The sequence below is a fragment of the Lemur catta genome, chromosome 7 (assembly GCF_020740605.2).
Source record: "Lemur catta isolate mLemCat1 chromosome 7, mLemCat1.pri, whole genome shotgun sequence".
Lineage (NCBI taxonomy): Eukaryota > Metazoa > Chordata > Mammalia > Primates > Lemuridae > Lemur > Lemur catta.
In genome coordinates, this window is record NC_059134.1 from 22,391,278 (window position 1) to 22,416,988 (window position 25,711).

At 51.1% G+C, this 25,711-nt stretch overlaps 1 protein-coding gene across 1 annotated transcript in view; it reads left to right on the forward strand.

Annotated features, from left to right (window-relative positions):
• The window catches only part of DSCAML1 (DS cell adhesion molecule like 1), a 326,542-nt gene that overhangs the window by 21,004 nt on the left and 279,827 nt on the right, over positions 1–25,711 (forward strand). The window lies entirely within an intron of this gene.

Genomic DNA, 25,711 nt, shown 5'->3' on the forward strand with positions numbered 1-25,711 from the left:
CTCTGAGTGCCCTTCAGCACTGAGGTCCTGTAGCTGGTGGTATGGAGTGGTCGTTGTTCCTCCAGGGGTGGAGGTTGGTCGGGGAGTACGTGCAGCCCTGAGAGCAGGGTTCTTAGCCTGCGACTCACTCGAATCCCCGAGGAACTCCTTAAAAAACACCAGCGCTTGGCCCAGCCCCGAATCAACTGAATCCGAATCCCTCAGGCGTGGAACCTGGGCATCAGCATTTCCAGTGCTCCCTCCGTGGTTCCGATGCATAGCTAGGATGAGAACCAACGCCTGGGCATGTTGACAGCCAACGTGGTGGGGCCTTTTTTTTTTTTAGATTACTTTAGATTACTTTTTAGATTACTTTTTTAGATTACTTTAGATTTGTGTTTTGCTTTCAGTACTTTTTTTCTTCTCTCAGTTCTAAGCAGATGGCCAGGCCGTTATATATCCTGGCTGCAGAGCTTGTAGTAGGACAGGAATCCAAAGCTACTCTGAAGACAGCTGCTCTTCCTGTCTTTTGTAAAACCATAGCTAATGGGAGAGGTTAGGATGGGTGTTTTGTGTGGGGAGCAGGGCCTCCGGGCCGAAGGAGCTCAGGGGAGACAAAAGGATGCCAGAGATGGGCTGGTGCTGTGGGCTGCTCGGTGTACACAGCGGAAGAAGCAGTTGGACCCCACAAGGGTGGCGTGTGGGACCCATAGGGACTGAGGGCCAGGGGTCTTGTGTCCAAGTGAGGCAAGGGGAGCACATCCCAAGGCCCAAAGGGACCATGCAGGGGGGGACCAGGGGCTGCTGAGGACCAGAGGGGCCCGGACCATGGCACACCCCTGAGAGAAACCCTAATAGTGATGGACACAGTCTCCTGCCTGTCTAGCAGAGTCAGATTTAAGGCAATTTAAAGAACATCAAAAATGTGGTATTTCTTGTATACTTGAGTTTATGGACTAAGCGTTATAGCCATTAAAATAATAATTATTATCTTAAAATTTGGGGAGGTGCTGACTATATGTCAGGCACTAGGATAAGAAACATTCATATATGATCTCACTTTATCATCATAAAAAGTCCATAAGTATGTTTCCATCCTCCACTTTACAGAAGAAGAAACTGAGGCTCAAAGTGAAGTAACTTCTTCTGGGTCACAGGTCTATTACGCAGAGACTTTGGCCTCAGGAAGGTGGAAAGAATCAGTGTTTGCTGATTTTTTAAGGGATGGCTTCACGGAACCAAGTCTAGTGTTGTGAGTAAAAGCCTAGAATGTTGGACAAGAGACTGCCTGGGTTTGAAACTCACTCCATTGCTTAGTGGCCGGGCAAGTTATTCACACCCTCAGTTTCTCCAACTGTAAAATGGACTCATAGGGTTCAAGTAAGGTGAAATGAGTTAATATGTGAGCAATGTTTAGAACACTGTCAGACACACACCGAGGCCAGGTAATAGCCGTTATTAGGTGGAAGACAGCATAGTCCTCTTTGTACTTGCTGTTCTGTGTTGTGGGGTTTGTGTTTCTACTGTGTAACAGAGTCTGGGACCCCCACAAGACTGCATTTCCCCAGGGTGGGAACTGGGTTATCTTCATCCACCCAGCCCCACTCAGATAAATGCTCACTGAATGATCAGTGAGCAGATGAATGGCTGGTTGGAAGAATTCCGAAGGAATCTGGGGAACAGCATGGACGGGGGCATTGAAATCAGGCTGGCAGGTAGGCGTGGGTGGGACTAGCAGATCGGTTAGGAGAGAAGGAAGGTTAGCTGGCTCCTGTGCTTAGGAGTTGGAGGCAGTGAGCTTCCCCCAGGCGGCCCTTGGAGTTGGGGCTTCAGGGCTGTCTTTGATGTGGAGACTGGGCTGGTGGCCCCAAAGGGCGTAATTATCAGGGAAGTGGCCTTGATGCTAATCTTCAAGGCTGTGTTAAACTTTGGTTCTGCAGAACCCCTTTCTTTCCTTTGGCCTTGGAGAATTTTCCTCTTCTGCCCAGCCCTCCAGCCCCATTGATAATCATTCTAGATTCTTCTACAGCTACGTGTTAGATCCAGGGACAGTCTTCCCAAAGCGCACGATTCCAACTAACATGCTCCCAGAGGAATCGATGAGAGCCAGAGAGAGTGGAGTTTTGCTTCCTCCAGGCTTTGTAGGTGAGAGACCAGAACTTGGGCCCACATGCTACATGCTTTAATTTTGGAAAATGCAAATAGTTTGATCTTTTATAAAAATAGGATTTTTTTTCTGCTATCCATATTCACACTATACCCAGTGTGTGTGCTCCGTGTGTGTGTGTGTGTGTGTGTGTGTGTATTTTGAGGTGGGGAGGCTGTATGGACGGCAGCTTCTCACAGTGGGGACGGATTTAATGATCAGTTGCCCTGAAGGTTAAGGAAGGGTGGAGGAGCCAGACACTTCCCTCTGACACTTCAGGATCCACTTCTGGAAAAGGGGGAACTGTGTTGACTTTGATCTCTGTGCCAGCAGGGCTGGGCTCAGATTATCCCTGAACCACAGGGCCTGCAGGAGAAGGTGCTGGAAAGCAGGAGGAGGGACAGGAAGACTGATGTAGGCCATCCGGGCCCCAGGAGGTCCCCCCTTGGGAAAAGCAGGTGCCCTGGGAGGAGGAGGCCCTTGCAAGGGTGCAGGCCCCTGTGAATGGGAGCCAGCCCACCCACACCTTTTTCTGAGGGAGTTTGGAAAGAATTAAAGGCTTGGGACCCAAGAAAGTTCCATGCATTGGGTATTTGCTCACAGGTTAGCCTTCCTGGCACTGCAGCTGTCCTGGAACTGGTGGAATCTCTAACCAGCTTTTTGGCAATGCTTTTCCCAGGGTAGCGAGAGGCTGGAGAGACAGCCCAAAGTGCCCCCCTTTCCCAGAGCCACCTGCTATACCCACCTCCGCTCACCTCCCCTACCTTCCCGCCTCAAGCTGGTCATCTTCCTTCAATCTGGCTATTTAAAGAAGTGTGTGTAAAGCACGGAGCCTCTCACCTGGGGTCTGGCAGGCTCCCACCCCCACTTCTCTCCTCCAGGACTTGGTCCTGGGGTGAACTGGCTCCCAAGGCAGGCGGGGTGGCGGGGAGAGGGCCAAGGGCTGTGCACAAACATAAATTAAAATTAGGGCCTCAGTGAAGCCGAGATGCGGCTTAATTTCCCATCTGCATGATCACCATTACAATGCATGTTACTGGATATAAAGATAAATCCGGCCCTGTTCCTAATAGCTTTTAATTTCCACCAGATCTGATTATATCGATGCGGGCTCCTTGTGGGAGTTTCCCAGCATGCTCTTCCCCAGCATCCTGACTGGCTGTCCTGGCCCCACGGGGGCGTCTTGGACACTGCTCAGATGCAAGTCAGATGTGTGTGCTGCTGCTCTGGAAGACAAGCCTGCAGCAGCCCCCTTGTCCGTGCGCACGGGGCTCTTGGATGCTGGGTGTCATCAGGCCTTGGCTGGGCTGGGGGTGCGTAGGAGATGCTGTGTGTTGGGGGAGGGGGAGGCAGGGCAAAGAGGAATCTGGCCAGAGGGGTCCCGTCTGAGAAGGGCCCCCAGTGGAGAGTTCCTATCGGGCAGTGCCCCCTAGCTGTGGCCCACCTTTGTCCAAGGTGAGAGTCATGTGAGCCCAACAGCCTCTCCCCACGTCCCTAGAGTAATTGACCCCAGAGTACCGGGGTTCCAAGTGGGTTCCATACCTCTTCTCGTTTGATCTGGTACGCAGTGTCCCGTCCTCTCCTTATTGACCCCCTGCCCCTCCTCTGTCCCTTAAACTCGGTTCACATGTGCCCTTCTAAGTGAGGCCTGGCATATGCCTGCCACCCGGACAGACAGAACTGCTCCTCTGGTTTCCTTCCTGGAACGCTTACTTCGCTCTGTCCTGCGTGGTAGGCCGTTATTTCTGTCTGTCTGCCGCAGGAGGGTGTGCGACTATCTTTTTCATCTTTTCATCCCCAGGACCAGCATAGCCCTGTTGGAGAATAATAATAATAATGAGATTAATGATAATGCCTAGCATGTATGGAGACCTCATTTGGGGTTAGGCGTTTCACAGTGTCTTATCTCTAATCCTCGCAACAACCCGTTAAGAGATAGTTTTTTATTTTGTTTTGTTTTTGTTTTTTTCCAATTTTACAAATGAGGGTGTTGAAGCCCAGGGAAGTCAGGCCAGTTACGCAAGGCCGCACAGCTGGTGAGGAATGCGGCCTGGATTTGAGCGGCCCTCGGGCTGCCTCTACCTCCTGCCGCCTCTGCAGAGTAGGCTCTCCTCGGGAATCGACTGTCCTCAGTTTTGACATAGGAGGAGGCCCATCCCTGTCTCCTGCATCTGCTGGGAACAGAAACATGTCACCAGCCCTTGTGCTGACCTCTGGCTGTGTGTGCAGTGACCAGAGGCGTTGGCTTTCCTGAAGGGCAGCCGATCCATAGTTTACAGTCAGTGAACAAAGCAGCCATTCTCACGAGAAGGCTTTGTTGGGCACTGGCTCTATTTTTGGCCCAGTGGGAGCCACAAAGACCGTCCTGATCCAGGGATTTGGGATTCAGTTTGTGTTGTCAGCTCTGAGGGACAAGGATGGATGACCTCAATATGATAAACAAATATGATCTTGGTTCGGCTTTGGAATGTAGATTCAACTTATGAGTTACACTTTGCTCAGGCTGATATTAACCTACACCAACTTGGATGGGGGATGAGCACAGACGAGAGCGACAAGGTGGCGGCTGGAAACCAGTTTTGACCACAGGGAGGCTACAAATGTGTGAAATCACATAGTGCCAGGGCTGGAAAGGGCCCTCCAGGCTCCTGTAGTCCCGCCTCCTTGTTTCCTGATAAAGAAACCCAGGCCCAGAGCAGGGCTGTCTTGTGTCATCTTCCCTTCTGAGTCCCGCTCACTCAGGGCACAGGATTTTAACTACTCATGGGGTACTTTCCTCTTACTACAGGTACCAGATATTTTTCCTTCTTTGTCTGTCTCAAGCCTACGCATCTTTCAAAGTCTGGTTCAAATACTACTTTTTCCCTGATGTCTTTCTTGATTTCTGCTAAGAATGGATTTAAAAGTCACCCAGATTAACCTCCTTCAGGGGGATCCTTTTCTGAACTTCCCCCAAACTTGGTCAGTTCCTCATTCAAGGCACTAATCATGTTTGTCCTGCAGTGTTTCAGAATCTGTGTCATCCCCACCGCAGGGATGTGTGACCATTGAGGGCAGGGTCCATGTTTTATCCAGAGCCCACGGCCCTCCAGGGACTAGAGATGGTGGTGCAAGGACAGTCGCTCCCCCACTGGACTGTCCTGTGGACGGAGGGAAGCAGGGACGCCTGCCTCAGGTCACACAGCAGATTGGTGGCCTCACCAGGGTTTAAGCCTCGTGGTACTTTATCGCCATTATGCTGAGTTGCTCCTGTGGGTTCCTCTTGTGACACTCTGCTGTTTAGATGCAAAATTGGAGATCTCAGCTCTCAACTCTTTAGGGGCCTGGAGAAAAGGGCTGGGCTGGTCAGCCTGGGCTAATGTGAGAAAGGCGATGGGCTCGAGATAATTCAACAAATGGGGTTTGGGCCCCTGCGGGGTGCCCGCACAGTGTCAGGTCTCCAAGAGGAATCCAGGTAGCCCATGACCTGTTCCTCTCCTTCAGGGGCTTCTATCTAGGGGTTGCGTATCTTCCCCTGAAGAGGATGATTCAACAGATGCCCAGATTGTTTCTGATGGCGGCAGCCCAGCAGGGCGTCCCGAGGGGGTGGAATACGTCACCAGGCTACGAGAGCAGAGAGCACTTTGGGTGGAGGTGACAGTGCAGGCAAAGGCCAGTGGGCAAGGAGAGGACCTGGGGATGTGGCTGGAGAATGAGAGACTTAACTCACAAAGGTCCTGTCTAGTTCTAGGGAATAAAATAAAGGACAATGTGGTAATAATAACTAATATTTATTGATCACTTATTAAGTTGCTAGGCTTTTATCTAAGCATTTTACCATGTGTAGCTCATTTAATCTACACAGCAATCTGAAGACAAGGGGACTATTATTCCCCCATTTTACAGATGAGCAAGTGGAGACACAAAGAAGCTAAGTAAATTGCTTAAAGTTACTAAGTGGTAGAGCCACAATGTAACCTTATGCATTCAGGCTCCATCACCTGGGCTCCTAAGTGCTGCACTCTGTTGTCTCACAAAGAATTAACATACAGAATATATTTAAAAACTACTGCAAATCAACAAGCAAAAGACAAACAACCCAACAGAAAATTGGGTAAGAGTTATGAGCAGACAATTCACAGAAGATGTAGTGGAATGTGGTTGGAGGCTTTTGAGTTGGCTAGTCTGAATCTGTGACCTCAAGCAAGTTACCTTCAAAGCCTCAGTTGATTCATCTATAAAATGGGGACAAGGAAACCTATGGCACATGGAATCCTTGAAATGCAAATAAGGCCTCCGGGGAGACTTAGATTCTTAGACGGGGAAGGAATGGCCTTAGTGCGTCAGGGAAATTGCCCACCCAGCTTCATGGGGTTATCCAACCTTGGGCCCCGTTTGCCTAGCCCTGTTTTCTCCAGAGACATCGTCCCCTGCCACTCCCGCCTGTGCTACCCTTTCTGGGTGCTGGGGTGCAGGTGGAACATGGGTAAGCAGGGGTGCAGCCGCCCAAAGGCATGGTGGTGTTGGGTCATAGATGGAGAATGGGTCCCCTAACCATGATCTTGAGAAGGCTACAAAGGGCTGCAACTAGAGAAATGACCACCACAGTGTTTTTTAACTCAGATATACCATGATCACATCTGGGCAGAGGAGGGAAGCCACATGACTGGGATGTAGCATTATCAATCTCTGAATTCACCAGTGCCTTGCAGGGTACCTGATAAAAATGTTATGTTGAGGGAAGGAATGAAGGTGTGTGGTTTCGTACCAACATAGTAAAGATCAACTCCACAAATTGCCTGGGTCTGATGTGCTCAAAGTGCTCAAGCCCTGGTTCAATGATAACTGTTATCTCTAAAATGATACAGTTTATGAAGTGCTATTGCATTATGTCATTTGCTCCTCACCTTTGCTCTGTTATGCCCATTTCATGGAAAAGGACATAGGTACAGTGAGGCTTAGCGACTTATGCAGTTAGAAGAGAAGTAAAAGGGAAGGAAATAAATACCTATCAAGCCATGTGTATGTAGGGCCCAATGGCAGGCACCGGCATGTCATCTCATTTCATTCTCCTCGGAACCCTGTGAGGGAAGGGTGCTACCCCCATTCTTAGATGCCAAGGAAATGAGATTGAGGGAGGACAAGCAATCTACTCCAGATCGTGTAACTTCCAAGTGGCAAGGCCTGGGCTGGGACCCAGAGCTTTTGTCCCCAAAGTCCAAGCTCTTTCCTTGTAACAGTGACTCCAGGCCGAGGGCTGTCCTAGGGACTCCCAACAATTACTGTGTCCCTCACCAAGGCAGTCATAGAGAGGAAAAGGCAGCTGGCCCTTAATTTTGCTCTCGTTTGTTTATTGTTTGCTTTGGTGGGGAAGGAGCATCACGTTCAGATAGGCTTGTGTTCTTCCTTGGAGTGTGTGGAGAAAATGCTGCTTTCTAAAGCTGTTAAACACACTTTGCAGGTTGGTGATCACCAGGAAGCCCTCGGAAGCAGCAAAGGCGTTCTCTCCCTAGTCGGGTGGCCTGAGTCAAAATGATAATCATAGTGATAATATGGTTGCTAAGTAAATAGAGGATCAATTATTATATCGAGCTCTTACAGGATAAGGGCTTTTCTCCATCATGTCATTGAATCTTTGTAAGTGTCCTATGTGGTTGGTGTTATTATTATCCCCATTCTGCAGATGATGGGCCAGAAGTAAGACGAGGTCAGTCACCTGCCCACCTGCCACAGAGTGAGGAAGTGGTGAGGCAGCGTCTTAGCACAGGGCAGTTTGATTTTGGCTCTTAGAGATGGCTTGGGCCCCTTCTTAATCTGTGACCTGCAGGCAGCGTCATCACCTTTTGTTTGTAGGGTGCTCTCTGGTTTATAAGGCCTGTTCACCGGCATCATCTTATTGAATCCTCCCAGGCACATCTGCAGGAGACACAGATTTAGCAGGCTCACTTAACAGGGAAACCAAGGCTCAGTGGGAGGCAGGGCCCCGTTCAAGGTCACCCAGTGAGGGCGGGGTACACCAGAACTCTGGTTTTGATGCTCGCACCCAGGAGCGCTGGAGGCCCCACCTGGAGTGCGTGCTGCGGCTCCCCAGGGCTGCTTCCAATATCCCAGCAGGCGGGCTGCTCTGCGCTTGCACGCCAGTTGGTTGTTCCAGAACCATCAGCCGTGCTCCTCAGTCAAGCAGAAATGTCTCGTGTTCACAGGTGCCTCTGGCGGCGTGTGCATGTGTCGTGTTTTGCTTTTCCATTTAGTTCATGGCAGGCGCTGCATTTCCAGAGCACCCACTGGGTGAATTTCAGCAGATTTAAGACAATTGCAGGCAAACGCTCTGCCCCGGGATCACACCGTGGCAGTGGACATGGAGCAAGCCGCATTGTTTGGTTAAGTTGGCACCTCTGTAAGTTACCCTGAAATCAGAGCAGAATTCTTTATAGAAGGTTAGCCTACACATAAATCATCATTAGACTACCTCATTTTTGTTTAATGCCTACCTAACTGTGCTGTAGTCTAAAAATGTGTGTTTAGTGAAGTCAAGGGTTGCAGGGAAATTATAGGGTTTTCAAAAACCCATTTGCTTTGCTGGTGTTCACATCAGAATCAATCTTGCCTTTAGTTCTCAATCTCATCGCAAACATGCGGCATTGCTCGCCGAATTCTGGCATTTAATGTAGGGTAGCATTTATTCAGAAGAAGCCAACGGTGCTTACAGAATGATAGAGCTATGTATAGATGGCACTTCCTGCCAAGCCTGTGATTTTGAACTCTGTTGCGTATCAATGAGGCGTTGCCTCCGGAGCCGGTGGAGACGGTGCTGCGGTTCAGGGCCCAGGCCTGCGCTGGGTTGCAGCAGGCGGGGTGGTCTGTGCCTGGAATGCAGCAAGCCTCACTGTGTGCCAGCACATAGTAGGCACTCAGACGGTTTTTGTTGAATGCCTAGAGGAAGATTTAACCAGGAGGGTGGCTGACCCTTTGGGTTAAATTTGTAAATGGGATGGATTGAAATGAAGGGGAGGGTGTGGTTATACCTGGTTTTGTGACTGCTAGAATAAACCCGTCATCTGCTCCCGTTATGCCCCAATTAAGCAGGGCTTGCTTGGACCCTCTTATAGGATGGGATGATGCTGTGTAGCAAAGGAAAAGAGTGTGCTCTGGCTTCAGAGAGGCTTGGGTTCAAATTTTGACCCCATTCCTTACTTGCCATATGACCCTGGGCAAGGCCTTTCACCTCTCTGAGCTTCACTGTCCTCAGCTGTGAGAATTAGAAGTCACATACTGTCTGGGTGTGCTGACTCATGCCTGTAATCCTAGCACTTTGGGAGGCTGAGGTGGGAGGATTGCTTGAGGCTGGGAGTTTGAGACCAGCCTGGGCAACATATCGAGATTCCTGTCTTTACAAAAAAATAAAAAATTAGCTGGTGCACACCTGTAAGTCCCAGCTACTTGGGAAACTGGCATGGGAGGATCATTTGAGCCTAGGAGTTCAAGGTTACCATGAGCTGTGATCACACCACTGCACTCGAGCCTGGGTGACAAATTATGTACTTTTTTTTTATGTATAGAGAAAATACATTTGCCATGTAGCTTATGTATTTTTGTGTATAGATCTATTTTCTACGTGTAGTTTCTCTATTTGGAGGTTTTTAATTTTTCCTAGTGCTAGATAGACTTATGCCCACAAACTGACCCAGGGTCAGTCACCTTCTTCTTGCAGCCTGAGAAGGTCTCCATGAGGAGTAAGATCATAGATGTGATCACATAGCTGTGGGCATTTAGGAGGGTGAACACTGCTCTTCTTACACAGAGGGTCGTGTGGATGTCAGGGCTGAGAGCATGCAGACAGGATGGGGAGGAGCCCTGCCTTCATGGTGGGGCAGAGAAACAGGGAGGCCCTTAGCATTGCCCCCTACGGGGCCTAAGCCCAAGCCTAACATTTTGCTCTTAGTATTTTGGATCTACCTGACTGACATCTTGCTGTGTGCAGAAACCTCTGGAGGATGGACACCTGTCTCTGCAGGCTGCCAAGCTCACCTTTTAGAGTGGAATGCCAAACCCTTTGTAGCCAGGCCCGGCTCTTCTGCATCCCAGCATGGAGTGCAGGAGGGGCCCTGGGCTTAGACAGAGGCCTCTAAGTCAGAGGTGTTTCCTCTCACACCTAGAGACCCCTCCCCTCCACTTTAGGGTCAGAACAATTTGAGGCTCAAAGTATGTCTGAATACCCAAGTCGTTAGGCCATGGAATCTGCCAGAATCCTGGAGAGTCAGCTGAGAAGCAGACAACTGAGTGGGAGAAAGAAGCCCATGAGAGTGGGGGGTGGGGGATGGGGGTGCAGAGGCAGAGTCTGGGGTCCGCCAGGTGTGAAGAGAGCTTCATCCCGTGTGGGGGTCTGATGGGCTCTCCGAGACTTTGAATCAAAGAATCCCTTCTGAGAGCATATAACTAGGGTCCCTCTTCACTGTCCCCCCTGAGTGGGACACAGAAGGGGAAAGGGCTTGCATCTAGACTGTTCCAGAGCCTGCCATTACTGACCAGGCCTAGGGAAGCCATTTTGCAAGGGTTGATCGGACACGGCTATGCCTCGTTGGGGCCTGGGCCCAGGAAGGGTACAAACGCGCATCTTCTGGTCCCATCAGGCTATAGCTGTGCCAACCATATCTGACATCGATTTCATCCCCTAAATCTATCTAAATGGCTATGTTGGCAGAAACAACCATCAGTTGATTGAATTTTCAGTTCATTATTTAATTTAGCAAATGTTTTTTAAGCACTTCCTGTGCGCAAGATGCTGTGTTATATAGACAGTGATTCCCAAGGGTCTGTGCGTGAGGGTCTCCAGGGATTTGGAGAAATTCCTCTTCCCACACACCAAAGAAACTAATTTTGATTAAAATATATGTGTGTGCATGTGTATAAATAATATGCATGGTGTAATTTGTGTATGTTGAATATGCGTCTGTATGTATTCACACACACACACACACTTTTTCACCTGTGGGAAGGGGAGAGAGACGCACCTGTTTAGAGCTCGCTATCTATGGGAGGGAGAATCCCCTGGAAGCATCTAGCTCCAAAGTGTGTCTCGGTGAGCCGGGGGCTGTCATGTTCAGGTCTTGACCCTTTCTCCTGAACGAAGAGACGGTTTTCCATTCCCACTGTATCTCCTGGGCAGGAGTGAGGGTGGACTAGGTGTTTTGACTTTTAGGGATAGCCTTGGATCAATCACTATTTAATGAGGTCTATTAGGTGCAGGAAGGGTGGACAGAGGCATGAAAATATGTGGGGGACACTGTGCCTGCCTTCGAGGGGCTTGCTGTCTAACAGGCAAGATGGACTTGGGATACAGGTGACCCCAACACGAGGCAGAGTGTGATGAACATGCAGGACAGGTGTCAAGTTCTCCAGGGGCTCAGAGGTGAGGGAGACCCGTCTTCTGTGATTAGAGAAGGCGCCGTGTAAGAAATGGCACCTCCCCTGGGTCCTGGCAAATTGGTCCATTTTGGGAGGCTGAGCTTTCTAGACCTGTCAGCTCTCAAGTTTAGAATCACCTGGGGAGCTTTTGAGAACCGTCAGTGTCCAGCCCAGCCTAAGAGCAGTTCAACCAGGATCCCTGGTGGTAAGATCCAGGCATGTGAATTTGTTAAAGCTCCTTATGTGATTCCATCGAGCATCTAGGTTCCAGGTAAAGGAGGCCGTGCCAGGGAACTCCTGGAGAGCTGAGCACAGTGACTTGCTCTTGGGGAAAAACAGCCTGGCTTAACTGGAGCACAGGGTACATTAAGGGTGGGGTAGAACTGATGCTGCATGAATTGTACATATTAAAGGGCAATGAGGAACCATTAAAGATTTTGAGCAGGGAATGGTCTGGAAGGACCATGAGGTCCTGCTGGGTGGAGTGTGATGCTGTACTAGTCATTGTACGGAATTTGGGGGGATAAAAAAACACAAAGCACTTGCCATATGTCCTGCATTGTATGAATTGCTTTATACAAACTGACTCTTTTAGTCTTCCCAATATCATTATGAAGTAGGTGGAATTGTCATCATCCCCATTTGAAAGATGAAAAACAATGAAGCACAGAGAGGTGAAGTAACTTGCCCAAGGTCACACAGCTAGGGATGGGATGAAATCCCAAGCCTCCTGGCACCAGAGCCCAGTCTTCCTCTCTAAGCCATCACATCTGGGCCTCCTGGTCCCCTTTTCCACTGAATTGGACTATCTGTAGGAGGAGGAAGGGAAGAACTCGAAGGCAGGCCTCAGTCCGGAGGCCAGGAGTCCAGATCCGAGGCCTTGGCCTGAGTGTGTCCACATGTGGGGCCTCCTCTGGAAGGTGAGTATTCAAGTGCGAGGCCTCATCTGGGTGCTGAGTGTCCAGGTATGAGGCCTTCTCTGGAGGGTAGGTGTTCAGTCTTCAGCCCTCAGCCCCAGGGCCAGGTCTGGGATGAGGTTTCACTTTTTTGAATGAGTATCCAGGTGTGAGACCCCATCCCCAGAGGCCAGATGTCTACATCTGTCTCTCCTTTGGATCACTTTTCTAATAGTCACCAGCTCTCCTAGAATGCAGTAGGGATAGGGCTAGGAAAGTGGGAAGGGGGTGTGAGGTTTCCAGTTCCACCTCTGTCGCTAAAGAGTCTTATGACCTCTCTCTGGGTACCAGTTTCCTCAGCTGTAAGTGAAGGAGCTGGAACAGATGATCCCTTAGGTCCCTTCCAGTTTGGTTCAGTTTAACAAACCGTACTAAGCCCCTGTCCCCTGCATCGTGTGGGGCAGCAGCGATGCGGTGACAGGTCTGTGCCCTGCAAGGGAGGTAGACCAGATAAGAAAAGAGCCCCAGTATGTGTATTTATTAAAGAAACGCTATTCCTATCCACAAAGAGACATGGATCGGAACAGTCACTGCAGCCGTGTGTGTGATAGCAAAAAATAGGAAACCAATGTGGATAAATTAAATCTGTTATCGTCGTGCAATGATATACTATGCTGCAGGGAAATGCATGAACCAGAGCTTTACAAATCGGTGTGGACACGTCATGAAAAAATGTTGAATGGAAGAAAGCAAATTGCAGAAGGAGGCATACATTATGGTACCATTTGTATAAAGTTTGAAAACATGCAAAACGGTACCCTGTATTGTTTCTGGATATGTACATATGTGGCGACAGGATAAAAACACGCGTGAGAATGATAAACACCATATTCAGGGGAGTGCTTACCTCTGAGGGGGAGGCAATGGGCTTGTGGAGGGAAATACAACTGTTTTTGGAATGTCTTATTTCTCAAAATGTTTCTTCTAAAAAAGATCTGAAGAAAATATAGCCAAAAGAAACATGGGTCTTTTTACATGAATTTTATGCTTTTTGCCTGTGCATGATCTATTTCATTAGAACAGGAACCATTTCAACACAATGTGCAAAGGTCTAGGAGGGGTGAGGCGGGCTTTAGCTTCCTCTGTGATGTTCCTGGGTTGGGGGACTGGGCGTGCAGGGAGGGAGGGGCTGGTCCTGGGGGGCTGTTGGTGGGGCTGGGGAGGGGCAGTGCACACACCTGCATCTCAGCTGTGTCCTCAGTGACCTATTTCCTGCCCCCGCTTCACGGGCCACCTTGGGCAAGGGTTGGTGCTCAATAGTTGTTAAATAACAACAATTAAAAGTGGTGTAAATATAAGAGGAGAAGACATGTATCTGCCTGGAATCCCATTGTAATCTATTTCCCCGTTTAATGAGAGCTTGGAGACCCAGCGTGAGGCCACTGGAAATTAAGATTGCCGGGAGGATTGATGGGGCTGGGAGACCTTCTTGTTCTGCCGCTCTCCGAAGAGCTGCGAGCCCAGGAGCGTCCTGGCAGCCCTCTGTCCTCTGTCCTGAGGGGTGGGCAGTCAGCGACCGCAGCCTGCAGACAAGCGAGTCGCCAGCTGGGCAGGGAAAAGTGATTTGGGGATGGGTGGCCACCGGCTAATTGTCCCCATTGCGAGGTCTACTCCCAGCTGTAGCTCAAATTATGGGAGAAAACTGGGAGTCCAGGTCCTAGCAAACAGGGAAACCTGAGAGAGAAAGGCGATCTCCCGTCTGCCCACCCCGAGGGGCCTGGAGAACAGAGGGTGTCCTGGGCAGAGGGCAGGGCAGGGTTGCCACCTGCTGCCTTCTTGCTTTGGCTCTTAGAAGCACCTAGTTTTATTCCAATTTACCCTGCAGTGATGGTTCCCCCTGCCCTGCCCTTCCCGCTTGCACAGCCAGGTTCCCAGGGGGCACACGGAGCTGGTAGAATTGCTTTGTCAGGGTTGGAAGGGGCCTTGGAGATCACGGAGCCTGATGCCCTGGGTATTTCATACAGATGCCATTTGTGGCCTTGATGGGACCTGGGACCCAGGTCTCCAGCAGCATCCTACCACAGGATGAGGGAGTCTGTCTCATTCTGAACAGGGTGGGTTTGTGTTGGGATCCTGGAAGGTCTGGAAGTCATCGCCAGGGTTTTCAAAGAGCACGGAATTAGCATGCATATCAGTGTGCGTGTGCCCGCAAGATAGAGTTCCTACCTCGTTTATCACGTGTGGGCACGTAACAGATGTGTTACTGAAAAGTGATGTATCAAATTGCTCTTAAACGGAGGAGTACTCTTTTTAGGGAAACCTTGAGGTGATTTTGGCAAGCGTGTGGATAGCTGGGCGCACTCACACACTGCTGATGCAAGTAGACACTGGTGTAGCCTTTCCAGAAAGCAATTTGGCACTATGTATCTGAAGCCATAGATGTCCATATCCTTAGGGCTCTATCCTTACTAAGTAACCAAAGACGGCAATAAACAGTTCTGTTGTTGACTGCAATGTTATTTATTTATTTACAACAGTGAAAAATCAAAAATCCAAAATAGCCAATAACAGACGAATGATTAAATAACTTATGGTACAATAATACGACAAAATATTTTCAATACATTTTAACCTACATGAATAAAATATCAAAATATATTAGGTGGAAAAGTAATTTTGTATATATAGTGGGATCCCAATTAGTTAAAAAACATGTACTAGACTATAGATGTCTCATAGATGGATTTTTAAATTGATACATAATATTTTACATCTTTATGGGTTATATGTGCTATTTTGTTGCATGCATAGAATGTGGAATGATTAAGTCAGTATTTGGTATATCTGTCACTTTGAGTATTTATCGTTTCTGTGTGTTGGGATCGTAGATGGATATCCTGAAACGTACTTGAATGCTATTAGTGATTATCATGGTTATCTCTGGGTAGTAGGATTAGGAAGGATTTCTGGTTTCTTTTCGTAGTTTTCTACATTTTTTGAGTAGGTGTTAAGAAGAATTGGTTATGAAGTGGTTTTGAAGACTGAAAAGTCATCTTTAAGTGTAGGTACCTCGCCAAGTAGCTGTTGCTCCTGTTTTTTTTAGGGAGTCCCTCTTTCGTGAAGTTCCTCCTTATATGGGGCTAAAATCTGCTTTTGTGACTTAGGTGCTCCTGCTACCACTCTTCGCCCCTGAACTTCCAGAGGGGAAGTGTCTGTCTTTCCCTCCGCACCCTTCAGCTATGTGAGGACAGCTCTCATACCCCTGTCCCCTGCCCCCAGCCAGGCGCCTGTTCTTCTGGCTAAAGTAACCCCCCTTCTGCAGCTGACCCTCCTGTTCCATCTGATCTGATCTCATCAGGTGCAACCTCTGGACATGCCCCGGTGTGTCTAGGTCTTTCTCAAAGCCAGGGCCAGAGTGAGCGCCCCAGACCACAGACGGTAACCGAGGGTGCGATGAGCCTGCTGCCCTCTCCTTGGCCTGAACGTGCTGTTTCTAACCAACACGCCCGGGGGCAGGTTTTTCATCAGCCCCCTCGGAGCGTTGGCTCCTTCTGGCTCTTAGGAGCTCTGAAATTTTACCTGAAATTCTCAACTCTCTCATTTCTAAAGTAATAATAATAGTTTTCTATGACCCAGATAGCAATAGGATGGCCTCTGCCTCTTAAGAGCTACAAAAATTAGCTCTGATCTTAATTAAGCCCTGGAAATGACCCATGGCCCTCCCAAGGTGTCTGGAGGTTCGCAGGAAGTTCCTGTTCTCGTGGCTGTCGCTGGCTCCGGCTTCCCCACTCGCCGAGTCTTCCTCTTTGCTCTGTGCTTCTGGGACGCTTCTGTCTCTGCCCTGATGCTGACCAGCTGTGGCCTCACCCTCCTTTCTGGTTTTCACAAAATCCCCACGCCTGTCACATAGACCCGCACGTATCCTGCAGACCTCCCTGGGGGTTTTGGGGAGGTCAGGCGATGTGGATCACAGGAAGCCATCACTGTCCCTAGGGTCCAGTGGGCACCTGCCACGTTGAGGGGCCTGGCTCCCTGCTCCCCTTCTGAACTGGGAGTGCCAGTCCTGCCTCAGCCCCACGGGAAAGGGCCCTGCTCCACTTTTCTTTCTCCACTTCCCAAATTTACCTTCCCGACAGGGAGAATTCAGAGGGTCTTTCAGATCTTTCACAGTTTCAGGGAGCGTGTTGATGTGTATTAATACATTTCATGGTGAGAAGATCTGTGATGGTAAGCTTCCTTCTCCTTGTCTCGGATGGCTTTACCCGAGGGCAGGGTTTTCCTCTGCCCAGGACAAAGGACCTGTGCTCCTGGTGGTTGAGGGTGTAGCAGGAGCTGCGGATGAGCCGGTGGCTGCACTTTGGTCGGATGGGTGCAGGTGCGGTACGGGGCAGGGGGCAGGGGCCGCCCTCCTCACTCCACAGCCAGGTGCTCCTTTGTCCAGTCCCAACACTCGGAGATTCCCTGTAGGTGGGGAAAAGTGACAGTCTGATTTTGTGACTCTGTTAAAATGGAAAGATCCGAATTTCTTAAGAAGGCGAAAAAACAAAACCAAGAACCCTTTAAAATGGCTTGTTTTGTGTTTCTGACTTGACACTGCAATTTGATTACAGTCAAGAGGAGATGTCTGCATGGGATTCCTGGGCACGTGGGAATCTTCCGAAGGAAGGCAGACCTGCGGCTGGGGGGACAGAGCAGGACTGGGAAAGCCGGGACAGGTCTGAGTGTCACCTGGGTCTCCTCTTGGGCAGGCAACTTACCTCTCAGAACTCCCTCCTCTAGAAAATGGGAATGCTGAGGGAAAGTTATTATTTCAAGGTCTTATTTCCTTGACATCGCCTCAACCAGGAGCCAGGACTAGCTTCTAATATTTTTTCCCTGAGGGATCCACGTCCTTCCTTTGGGGAAGTTCCTGAAACCCTCCCCTCTGTCATAAATTAGCGTTCACATAATCCAGGTTCCCTGTTCCCGGTCTTACGGGTGTTGTATATTTCCTTACAAGTCCTGGACAAATCTTTTGGGGCTCCACAGGGGAACAGGAATTAAACTCCAGAGCTGCCCGGTGACTTACAACAGAAGTCACTGAAAGCTTCTGATCGCTGTTTCCTCGGGTGACAGGGTTCAGAGCGTAGCGCCCTGGGGCAGTGCTTCCCAGCTGCCTTCGCCTCCCAGGGCAAAGAGGAGGAGGCTGTCTGTGTCTGGGGTGATCTGTCCCCCATGGGCTGGGGACGGCGTCTGCCCGCCCCAGGTCCAGCCCTGACTCATCCCAGGCTGAGGGGTCTGTGTGTGGGGGGGAGTCAGGAGGAGACCAGGTAGCACGTAGGCAGGTAGGCAGGTAGGGAGGCGGGTACCCCTAGGAAGGTGAGGGGGTCAGTTTGGAAGCTGTGATTTTTCCGTGGGTGAGGGGGCACCATGCCACTGAAGAATGGCCCAGGCCACTTCCCTGCAGCCCCTTCTGTTTCTCCCTCCTCCTTCTCCACATGACGCCCTTCCGAAGGGACTTGAATTATAAAGTCACTGTTTCAAGAATAGACACAATGGGGTGAGCCGGTTAGCTGTCACCGTTAGCTCTCAGATCCTTCCTCCTTCTGCTGCTAGTGGAGAAGAATCACTCTTCACCTCCCTTCGATGACAGTGTGTCTGTGTCGTCGGTCCTTCTCACCAGCCACCCACCCACCCGGCCAGCTGCCCCACTGCACCCTCTCCATCTGGGCCCTGAGTCCTGGCCCACAATATAGTCATAGCCGGTGACAGTCAGGGGAAGCTTCCTTTCTCAGAAGAACTTTCGACATGAAGGTGTGGAAGATCAAGGAGCAATGGCTGCCGAGGGGAGAGGGTGATGGAAACAGAGTGACGGCAGCGAGTTGAATTAATTCCCTGGTGTCGGATTTAATGAAGGGCTGCCTCCTGTGCTGCCTCGGAGAGTGATTGGCGCTGGATGCACGCACAGCTCCAATTAAGAGTTTCTGCATCCCACAGGGGCAGGGTGGCTTTGAATCTCTAGACTCTGGGGGCTTTTCTGCCCCCTCCCCCTTCCAGGCTGGCACAGCCCTAATCCAAAAGTCAGGGATCTCTGCTCCTCTTAAAGGCAAAGGACCCCAGGATCTTTTTTAGCTGCTTCCGTGTATCCCTGGAAGTCCTCTTTGCTCCCTCCTCTCTTAGTCCTGAGATAAGGCCCAAGCCTCTCCTTGGCAAACGGTGCCTACTTCACCTCTTCCCTGGTGCCTGAATCCTAGAATCACAGAGGCTTAAACCTGGGAAGGAACCTTGGTGACAATCTAGTCCAGAGTCATTTATTGGTAACAGTGTTGGAACTAGGACCAGGGTCTCTCTGGCCTCCTGTCCTGGTTCCGGCAGCATGCAGCGTGAGTGACAGCTGTGTCTCAGGGCCTCCTGTCTGGGTTCTGGGGACAAGCCCCCCTAAGTCACGGGTCTACTGCCAATTCAAGGTGATTCTCGTAGCCATAACTGAATCGTGGCAACAGAACCCACGTCGCACTTGACAGTCAACAAAAGTGTGCCTGTATCATCTCATGTTATACTTGGTGTGCTGAAGGCCACGGAGATATTATTGCCCTTGGGTTTGAATCCCAGCTCAGCCCCTGAGTGATACATGATCTTGCTCAACTTTTGGTGCTTAACTTCTCAAAGCCTCCTTTTCTCATTTGAAAATCGAGAATAATGACACTTGTACAAATTCATAACAGAGTAGACACTTGTTATGTAAATGAAGAATAAGGCTCTGAGGTTAAATGACATGCCCAAAAGCACAGCAGTGACCAATGGCAAAGGGAGAATTAGAACACAGGTCTTCCTGCTCCCAGGCCTGTGCTGTTTTTGCAACACCTTTTGCTAAAACCATGCCACCCTTCTCCTTCCTCCTCCTCCTCCTCTTCATTTACCAAGACTTTACTGTGCTAGGTGCTGTGCTAAGGAGTTTGTAGATTGTAGACTTGATACCGCTTAATCCAGACAGCAGCCCTGTGGGGTGCGTATGAAGTGTATTTCCATTTTATATTCAAGGAGACAGGTTTAGAGAGGGTACGTTGCCCCAGGTCAAGAGCTAACAAGTGGCTCAGGCAGGATTCGCAGCAGGTCAGTGTGTCCCCCGAGCCCAGGCAGTCACTTGCTGTGTTCCCAACAGTCCTGTACTCCCAGCGCTGCCCCCACCCTGGGGTTCCAGCTCCCTGGGACAGCTTCAGGCCAAGTGACAGGGGAGACTTAGAGGCTCATGCTCGCTGGCTCACGGGGCACCCCCTGTGTCCAGGCTCTGTGCTGGGCCAGGGTGTCCTTGCCTTGTCACAGGACCTCATGCTGAAGCCCCATCCCTGACACTGGAATCGCAGTGTTTCCCAGCGGTGACAGAAATAGACCTCTTCTCCCTCGTTTTCAGAGTGGGAAACAGGTCCAGAGAGGAAACAGTGCTCAGCAGAATCACACAGAGCCTTTAGCAAGCCGCAACGTCTGAGCCCCAGACCCTGTCGTATCCCCAGATCACCCTGCTGAATGTGCCTGGTTCCAGCAAACAACCCAAAAAAGATATTCACTGGCTGATGCTGCTCAAAGAAGTCTTCTTTGTCCAGTGAGCTCCCAGTGCCCCTTTCTTCGAAGTGTGCTGGCCTGGAGGGGCCCTGGATCAGCCCCCTAGGGGGATCTGGCATTCTCTCCTGCGCTCCAGGGCCCACTCTTAACTCACCATCAGGTACAACGCGCTGTGAGATACATTTAAAATTATATGTTCCCCAACCCCCTCCGTCTTTATTGATGGGACAATTAATGAGACCCTAGCGTGAGCCACCGGAGTAAATAAACACACATTATTGTCCCACCCTGTAGGCCTTGGCTGACAAAGCTTTCCCCTCCTCGCTCAGCTAAGGCTTTAATAATGAGCTGTGCTTGGCTCTTACAGGCATTGAGTTCAGTTCCCTGAGGCCTCCGTGAAAGGACCTCCTGGAATCGGGGATCAGAGCTCCTCTCCCCCATCCCCTGGACTGGGACTCTGGATAGAAATGAGAAGGTTTGCTCTAGGGAGAGAGACCCTGCCTTCTGCAACATTATACTCTGAACCACTTATTTAAGTGACACACACACACATACACACACGCATGGTTCGTGAATTGGTGGTGTTAAATAACAATTAGGTCAATAATGCCCTTTCCAAAAAACCTTTTAACAAATTATATCCATTGATAATTAGTCCCTGTGAGAATCTCAGTGTGGGGAAGTCCTGTTGGAAAGTGGATCCAGACACAAACCCAGTGCTGGGAGCTGAGTCTCTCACTTGTCAAGGAAAACCTCTTTCCTCACTCAGCTCGGGCAGAGCCAAGGCCCTGGGTCAATCTCTGCGACTCCTGTTGCCTTGACCTTGAACAAGGGCACTGTCTTTCGCCTCCCCTGAGCCTCTGAATTTCCCCCTAGGTGGCTTCCTGGGTTACTGAGGAAGCTGTGGGTTTGAGGACACGTTGCTGGCTCGGTGGCTTAGGGCATAGCTTGGCGCCAAGAACATCTCTGGGAGAGAAGCGCTTTCCTCGCTTGCCCAAGGCTTCCCAAGGAGCCGGTGCCTTCTCCTGGTGCCCGTGTTCCTGCCCAAGCCCAGAGATGGTGCCCAGGCGTGTTACAGAGAGAAGTAGCTTGAGAGGGGTGAGAAACTGTCTGAAATAATTCCATCCTTCCCTGGAGACTTGGCGTGAATTTTATCTAATCACCATGGCAACAGATAAAAAAAAAAAAAGAAAAAAGGTGTGAGCGTATCGCCTTTGCTGTGATAATTCAGATTTATATATTCAGATCAGATTGGAGTTGGAGATTTTTTTTTTAAGGGAGCAGATGCAGCAGAAGGTGTGACTGCAAATAATGTAGCACAAATGTTTGATGATCCTGCCCTTTAAGAAGTGGAACGCAGTTTCCTGCAGTTTTTCCAGAATATAATTATTCCATCAAACCCATTGCAATGAGGACTCATTACGGGCCTGCATAATGCAGAGTCACGTCCGTGCCAACAACACGCCTGCGCACACACAAACACACACAAACACGCATGCATAGGCAGTCCCAGCCCCCGCCCTCTGCCTCTGGCCACCCCCAAATGGAAACCTGAGAAACCCCCCAGAAAGGCCTGAGTAAGGGGCCTGAGAAGGCTGTGACCAAAGGGCAAGGTGGGGACTGCTCAGACTTTACAGATGATGCAGGATTTTGGGACCCCCTTCCCCCTGCTGTCCTGCCCGTGGGAGCCCACTGCAGAGTGGAAGCCCTCAGAGGGTGGGGGCTGGGGCTGGGTGGTCGTTTTGTACAGTCTCTGTCCAACCTGGCTGATTAATTCAGATGTTTTCATAAACAATGTGATTCTGAGCATTTGTTCAAGGTCACACATCAGTGAGTGGTACTTTCTGATCTAATCCAGTCTTCTGACTCCTAGGCTGGGGATTTTTCCACTAGAAGCTTCACTTTGGGATTAGAATTAGCACAGAGGCCTACACCCTGTTTTCTTTTCTCCCCGCCTCACACACCCAGGGAAGACTGGCATGCATGCAGTAGCCCATGTGCTCGGTAGAGAGCGGACACACCCGGTGGACACTTTATCAGTGTTTACTGGGCCTTATCTACCCCTTCCCTGCCTGACACAGGTGCTTGCAGGTACTGCCTTTCAGGAGCTGACAATTTCTCCAGGTCTCTTGGTCCCAAGCCATTGGCAGTTCTTCCGGCGCCATCACCTTCACAACGGACTGCCCCTGGTGCAGACTGAGAGCATTTCCGTTCTGCTAAGGGGCAACAGTCCCCCTAGCCTCCCCATACCCTGGCCCCAACAAAGATACAGGAGTCTGTACTTGCCCAGCTCCCCCCAGTCAGGAGAGGGACAGCGCCAGGGTGTGCAGCGTGAGGGGGACAGGGCCGCTGAGTACAGGGGCACCTGGTGCTGCCCCATTCCATGCTGGAGGATGAGTCCTCCATTATTCTCTCTCCCACCCCATAGATGTCCCCTTAACCGACACTTCCCGAATGAGAACCCTGGCCCAGAAAGGACCCCTGGCTTGGTAGGGCAAGGTGAGAGCAAGAACACAGTCCCACCAACCTCCAGGCTATCCCTCCTCAGTCGACCAGATCAAATCCTGACATGTTAATCAGTGCCTGGACGGAGGCTTGTCACCCTTATGTTTCCACGTCCCCTGCTCACAGTTCCCACTGGCAGACTGGGTGTCTGGCATCATCAAGGGCCCTCAGAGCTCAGGTCTGCACAGACCCAGAGGCTGTCTGTCCTGGTGTGCCCTTTCATTAGTCCTTTCTGAGATTTAGTGCCAGTTCTCCCTGCTGCAAGGTTTGGGGGTGGGGTCCTTCCATCCTGGGCTTTGGGTTTCGTGCACCAGGTGTCTGGGCAGAGCCCCCAGCTGACCTGCACTGCCTGTGATGCAGCTTAGCCTGACTGCTGGCTCCGGCCCATTAGGAACCCCTGGCCGGCAGGCTGGGCTCATCTCTGCTCTGGGCCTCCACACCTTGCCAATGATCCAGGTCACCCGCCGCCGCCTCCCCGGCAGATGGGCTTGTTCGGAAGGCTGAGGTCTGCTGCTCGCGTGGTGCTGTTGTCTGCTGCCCTCTCAGCAGAGCGCTTATACAGTTCCCTTTCCAGTCATTTACCTGGATCTCCAGGCTAAAAGGTAGGACATGTAAGAGACACAGGGAGGGTCGTGGCCCCTTGTCCTACCCTGGCCCGGCCATCAGTGTCAGTAGCGCAACGCCTCCACCCCACAAGGAAATAAAGCTGCTTCTGGGAGGACAGCTCTTTCCCGTGTACACGCCGCCCTCTGAATGGGGAGAGGCAGGCAGCAGATTGTTTGTGTTTGGTGTGTAATTTATTTACCTGGGAAGGCACAGCTCCGCGGAGCATCTGGTTTCCAGCATGTTTCCAAACCCTCATCCCCGCTCACACCCCATCTGGCCCAAATGAGACCAAGGAAGCAGGACACAGGGGGCTGCTTTCCCCCTTTGCATTCCAGTACTGGGGCTCCTCTCTGGGGACAGGGGTGTTCCACCTGCACAGAAGGCAAGGAAGACCTCAGAACTCCTCCCTGTGCCCAGCAGGCCCAGATAAGACCCGTGTGTAATGATGGATCGTGGGCCGCAGGGGCACAGAGGTGACTGCAGCCTTGCTCCCCAAGCTTGGTTCTGGGGAGCTTGCTCAGCCAGCTCAGACCAGCAGCTGGGCCTGGGCATTGCGGCCCACAGCACCCCCCACCTCCCCTGCTCCCTCCCAGGGAGGCAGCCAGTCCTTACTGAGGTGGATGAAGCTGGCGCTACTCTGCCTCCCTAGACGGTTGGGTCTCCCTGAGCAGAGGTCGGCGTGGCACCCGGGCCCCAGGCTCCTGCACACATTAGCTGGGCTGGGCCACAAGCAGCACTGCCATCCTGGAGTCCCAACCAAGCCTCCTGTCCTCCAGTGCACACCTCCAACCTGTGCTCTGTATGGGCCCCTCGCTGCAGCGTGTCCACTGTAGGTGACTGGGGACAGTCAGGGCTTACAGAAAAGCTGATGGAACCAGGCTGTGTGCCCGGAGGTGAGAAGACAGGGGAGATGTGGTTCCTGCCTCTTCCAGTGTCTGAAGTGCTATGGGAAGGAGGAAGGAGCGAGCTTATTTGATGAGGCTCTAAGAGGCAGGCTGAGGACCAGTGGGGGAAGTTATGGGGAAGACAGAGGTAGCTCAATGTCAATGTGACTTTTCTAACAAAGTGGTCAAGCGATGGCTTGGATTCCCTCACAAGGCAGTGAGCTCGCCGTTACGGAGCGTGTCTGAGGCAGGGAGAGGTAATAGTATTAGTTCCCACTTACGGAGTGCCCACTAAGTGCCAGGTGCTCTCGCTCTTGTCTTTGCTTTCTCATAACAATCTACAGTTTAAGTATCATTGTCCCTATATTGCATAGAAGTCACAGAAACAATATGCCCAAGGTCACACAGTTTGTAAATAGCAGAGCAGGGCTGAGTCCTGAGAAAGGCTGTGCCCTTCCTAGCCTTTCCTGGAGCTTATGGAAGGGAAACCTATTGTGTGGGGGGAGGAGTCACCTAGACGATCTCCGACACCCCTCTCCTTGCCAAAGATTTCGTGCCTCACTGCCCTGGGATGCTGTCCTTGCTTAACCCGCCTCTGACCATCTTGCATTTCAGTCTGACCTCAACACTTAGGCTCCCCTGGACCCGCAGAGCAAGGCTACCACAGCTTGTAAAACTGCTCCACAAAGTACTGCATCCTGCATGCACCACAGCTGTAAGCTGGGCACCATCCTCCTCCCGTGTTAACTCAGGGACCTGGCATCGGGGGACTCAGGTGGTCGAGAAGTGGCCAGGCTCCACCACTCGGCAGACCCTACCTCCTGAAGTCAGCTCACTGTTCCGGCCGCCATGGTGCACCACGCCCTCCCCGCTGCGGACCCCTCAGGAAGGGCTGCCGTCTGTATTCATGCATGTGTCTACTTCTAAAGAGGAAGGGTTTTCATGGAATCATCTGTAACTCCAGCCTCGCATTTAGCATCGTGCTGACCGTGCGTGTCTGAGGAGGGATGGCGAGAGGACAGTGAGTACTTGTTGACTGACTGGCCACTGGTCACCCAGGCCATGGAGCCAACAAGGCTGCCTGGCACAGGGGTCCTGAAGCAGCCCCAGGCCAGGACTACATCAAGGTGCTACCTCGAATTTGAAGATACCCACTCCCAAAGCTCAGGATTTGGAGCTGCTACAAAGAAAGAAAAATCTGTTGTGCTTGACTTGTTAGGCAGAGAAGAACGCTGGCTGGGGGAAGGTCAAGGTCTGAAGGCAGGGGCTGCGAGGAGGAAGTGTTGTAGCAGCCATGAAGATTGGAGTGCAGAGGGTGAGGGGGGTGATGAAAGCCAGCGGGTGGCAGGGAGCTGGCGGCTGGGCCCCAGGGCTGGTGGTGAGATGGCAAGCCCTTGGGTTTGTGCATGTGGGTTGGATTCATTCATTCCTTCATTCATCTGTCCCTTACAGAGTGCAGGACAGCCCTCGCTGACCCACACATTCTAAGCAGTGTCATCATGCGCTACATCGGAACCTAAGTGAGCCCAGGCCCCCCAGGGAGGCTCCGTGGAACACCTGAGATTTCAGCTGAGGCCGGAAGCCTGAGCAGGAGTTGTCAGGCGAGGACTGGGATGGGAGAACCATTCTAGGCCGTGGGAACAGCACATTGCAAAGGCCTGGGGGAGTAATGGAGCCCTGTGTGTTTGGGGAGCACCCTGTGGTCCCCAGGACAGGGAGTGACAGGAGGGGTTGTCCCAGGTTGCCAATAGCAACACGCAAAGCTGGGAGTG